Source organism: Lissotriton vulgaris, chromosome 9 (assembly GCF_964263255.1).
Source record: "Lissotriton vulgaris chromosome 9, aLisVul1.2, whole genome shotgun sequence".
Classification (NCBI taxonomy): domain Eukaryota; kingdom Metazoa; phylum Chordata; class Amphibia; order Caudata; family Salamandridae; genus Lissotriton; species Lissotriton vulgaris.
Genome location: NC_141697.1, coordinates 430,603,419 through 430,608,343, shown reverse-complemented (window position 1 = coordinate 430,608,343; position 4,925 = coordinate 430,603,419).

The window sequence follows — 4,925 nt, the reverse complement described above, 5'->3', positions numbered from 1 at the left end:
TTTACTGAAATCGCTGGTTTGCCCTCGGTTGTTCCGCTGTTAATCAGATTCCAGACTGCCCGCATGTCATGATTTTCCAGGGCAATTCTTAGATTGACCCATTTTTCACACTCCCAGTTGCTTCAAGCTTTTACTAAGGCTAGTTTATAACTTGCCCTAGTTACCTTGATTTGTGATCCATTATTTGCCTTAATAGCAACTAGGAGGTCTGACTTAGCTATTCTGCAGTGGTCATTAGCTGTGTGGGTTTCTATTTGGCCTGGCCTTTCTACTAGTAGCAAAAAAAGGAGCCAGGGTAGAGAACATGTCTTTGTGGTTATTGCAAACTATGATCTGAGAGGTTGAGATGCTAGTCGTTTATGAGTGGGAGTGTGCTACAGTTAGTAGGGGAATGCTTTTTTGGTATAAAGTGGCAAGCTTGGTCTGGGATTTCAAGAATTTCCCTCATTAAATTCTCCTACCTCCATTGGCCTGAATAAGTCCAGGGGTGGATTGTGAAAACCCTCCTGGCGAGCTTCTATCATATGGAGCAAATGCACCTAGTTCAAGTGCATTATGATCTCTCTCGTGGTGAGGAATGATCTTAAAGTCTAACACCTTATGCCACGATTTGGTGTCCACTAGGATGTAGTCTACGATTGAGGCATGCCCTGGTCTGTTATATGTGTGTTTCCCTGGGCTGTCGGATGTTAGACGGCCATTGCATGCCCTTAGTGAGTGACTTAAGTGCGTGTATCTGTAAGGCCAACGGGGTCCAAGCCTGTATGGGCGGTATGTTTGAGTCTGGAATTGCCCTAACTGAGTCTTCCTCACTTGAGATTCTATTGGGAAGACCATTCAGGGGTTCGAATTGGCAATTGAAATCCCCTCCTATAATTATCCAATGTAAATGTAAATGTATTGGCATTTATATAGCGCACTACTTACCCGTAGGGTCCCAAGGCGCTTCGACCGCTGCGAAACCCTTCCTGGCTTCCCTGAGAGATGGTCCCTTAATGGGTATCTCCAGGGTGAGACCAGGCATCCCCGGCGGTCTGGTGGGGCCGTTAGTGAAGATGAGGCAAGCTAATGCCCAGAGTTGCCGAGTGTGATCGCTGATCAGAGTGGGCACCGAGGCGAGAGAATTATCGAGTCCGCTGACCCTGGTCCAGAAACCTGCCGCGTCTGGAATCGAACCCTGGTCCCGGGCCGTCCTCTGCTCTCGGGTCTGCCGCCTCTAACCAGTGAGCCAATGGTCATTCGGTATTGTTAGAAGAAAGGGAGACAGTGTTTCGAGAGTGTTAGAGGTTTGGCCATAGCGGGCCGGGCGTGAGTAGACATTGACGAGAGCAATTTAAATTTTTGTGGGAAAGTTAAAAAAATACAAAGGATGTCACGAGATAACATTTCTATCTGTTTGACCTCACAACCAAAGTATGTGCCAACCCAGATAGTTAAACCCCCAAAGGGCCTACCCCTCCCCCCCATCAGCTGGGATGCTCTAGGGCGCATATCCCACTCTATGTGTTGTCTCTCTAGCCCAGGTTTACAGGAACATGCATAGCCCATGTTGATCAATAAATACCCCCAATCTGGTATATCCAGTTTCGAGGTGAGTCCTGCTATGTTCCAGGATAATATTTCCAAACCAGGTGTATCCATCTCGATTGCTGGAGGGGGAAGGACCAGGGAGTTGGGATTTGGGTGCTCTCATTGTAGATTAATAATCCCCATCTTGCCCACTGCCCCTTGGTCATGACCTGAGTCGCTAATACTTGTTGCTAGCAAGGGGAACTTTGTGGAGGGGAGTGTAGGGAGGTTGTTTGGCTTTGGATTATATTGGGGTTGCTCGGGGGTTGAATATCCCACGTGTGTTGGTTCCAGAATTACACTCGATAAATTGCTCGTCTTTCCCCCACTACCATTCTCGGGTCCTCCCCAATGCTTCCCTGGGCCTCCTTGATGTAAGAAAGCATCTGGGTGGAAAATTATGGCATTATTCTCTGCTTGGGAGCTAAAACGTTGGTGAGGGGGCCCATTGGGAGTGAGTCAGTCTATTGAGTCTCTAGGACTAAATCTGTTTGCAACAGGAATGCTATACAGGTGTGGTTGATTGGGGTCTCAATTCTGACTAAGGTTAGGCCTATCCTCCATCCTCGAACCCCTGGCACTAACAGTCCTTCTCATGATCTGAGGGTTTAATCCTGGGGGGTAAACATATCCCAGGGGGACGGAGGCTACGCCCTAGTTCCCCTCTGGCATCCGTACTCTAAGAGAGCCAGCACAGTCCGCGGGTCCCTTAAGTTTATCACTATACAGTCCCCAGGGATATCTTTTGGTCTCCGGCCCACCCAACTTACCCTGCGTGCAAAAAGTATTTCATTTGCATCTTTATATAAGAATTGCCTATGTTTTGCCAGCCAGAAAATACATTTGTTTTTTAATTCATGGTAAGACTCCCTACATCCCTTTCTCTCTTCTGGTACTCCTACTAAAACAACTACATATGGAGTTGAGACCAGGGGGAGATTACTAAACGGAGAAGCATTCTGTTAAAACTTTTTCAGAGATTGTTGGCTGTTTCCTATTCCCGGGGTTAGAGCCTTGCTGCCAGAGAACTGAACCTGCTGCCCCGGCCGGATGTTAGCCTTGGGGAGCTCTCCTTGGTGTTCACGTAGGGGGCTGCCTGCAGAAGATTTCTTATGGCTAAATTCTGGTAGGCTAGACTTTTCCCTGTGATTTGTAGGGGGGGGCCTGTTAGAATCTATCTCTTGGTTTGGGGCTGAGGTGGATAGATTTGTGGCTATTTGCTGGACTAGCGATTTAGTTGTCTCCGCCTCCTTGTAAGTTAACTCTACTTTACCCACCCAATTGTCAACCAATAGAGACAGATTGTCCACCCGGACCGTTAGTGACTTATGTTCCTCCTTTATGATGGACCTGAACTGGGATTGTAGGTCCATCATCAAGTGTTCCACCCATGGTGGTTGTTCATGATTAGTTGCAAAATATACCCTGTTCCTTCTTCCCCTGTATTGCTGTTCTTTGCTCTATTCGCTGTTGGTTTTTTCCGCTTTGGTCCAGAAGTAGTCCCATTTCTTTTGGAGTTGCTTGCCAATGATGGTTCAATGTAAGATGTTGCACAGACCTTTGCGTGTGTCCTTGGGAGTTCAAGTGTTGGATCCAGAGTTAATGGTGTAACCGGGGATAGACTGCAATGTTCCTGGGTGAAAGGACAGGGGGCTATAATTGGCGTTAATGAAAGGCGCCTTTCTGTCCGCTCTTTCTCTGTGGCTACAGTTCCTATTGCTCTTTGCAGCATTTTATCTATTGAGGTAAGTTGTAATGGCAATGCAGATTGAGGAGCGGTTACTGGTTTTGGTGTGCCCATGGTCGCGAATAGGAATAGTTCTGGAGATGCTGGAAGGTCATTTTTTGTTGACTCCGTTACAATTTCCAGGAGACTAGAGTAGGCAGCTTCCCACCGCTATTCGAGCAAATAACAAATTTACAGGTATTTCTGTCGAGAAAACAGTTATACAGAGATCAAACACACCTGCAAAATTCCCCTTGAGTTACGTGTTTGGTGATAGTAAACTGTACGGGTTGATGACACTAACCTTTGGCGAACAATCCAGTGAAGAAAGTGTCCTTCAGCCTCCAGAATCAATACCAAGGGGGGTGGCCCAGCCCAGGCTCGTCCAGGCTCTGACGGGCGCAGACGGACCCGCTCTTGGCCTGGGCGCGCGTCCCGCGCTGCAGGAGCCGCGATTACAGTTTAAACGCCTCCGAGTGCAGGAACCATTATCAGCATCTCCGGCCGCGAAGTGGAGCAACCTGGGGGTTGGAGTCCCCCTGCGGCGGTCAGCGGCGGCCCCAACTGCAAGAATGGGCGGCTCCTTCTTTCTCCCGCAGCTCAGCATCGCAAGTCACTTCAGAAGGATAAAAGCCAGCATGGCCCATTTCAAACTATTTCCAGCCATGTGTTATTCCTTTCTCCAACATGACCCAAGGAGCTCCAGAGAAAAGTATAATACCGTCCAGAGGTAACAGTCAGAAAAGCAGTTTAGGGAAAAGGGCTATAGCCTCGAGTATCCAGTATCCAAACAGAGAAAACAAGCACTGGCGTTGCCAATAGGTCTCGCAGTAGGAAAGTTGGAGCTATTGGTTTTGTAAATGACATTTTATATTTATATATTGTTATTGACAATGCCAATAACGATATATAAATATAAAATGTCATTTACAAAACCAATAGCTCAAACTTTCCAAATGCGAAACCTATTGGTAACGCCAGTGCTTGTTTTAACCCTGATTAAAATGATGAACGAGCTCTGCTGAGCAGCGGTGTCTGCCCTGATCAGCTTGCCACTACATGTTACTCAGCCGCATCAGATTACACCAGCAGGCTGCAGCCGCCACGGAGCCACCACGAACACCAGCCGGACGGCCAAGTGATGCCGCTGCCCTGGTGCATCGAAAACCGGCGGCATTAGTATAGTCACCGCACTGGTGGAAAAAGTCATTGCGGAAAAGGGATTCACTTCCGGGAAATAAACTGTGCTGCGGCAAAGGAAGTAAAAAGCTGCACTTGGAGATAGTTTTGTAGCATGCCCTGCATGGTCAATTAGCTATCACAAATCGGGGAACTAAATTACTTATATAGTTTTGTTGATTCAATACTTTCTCACAACCCACATAAATCATCGTTGAAGAGCAGGCTGCGCTGACGCTCTGCCAAGCTTGTTGAAGCAAACTGCGTAGAAGCAAATGACTACACCCAGAACAAGAGCAAGGCGTCCCCGGGGAGGGGGGAGGTCGGCGGAAGGAGGCTGGCGGGGGGGAGGGGGCGAGAGGCAAGAAACATGGATGAAAGAAGGGAGTGGTTAAGGGAGAGTGATTAGAGAACAAAGAGACAGAAGGCAAGGGGGAGGGGGAGCGGTGAC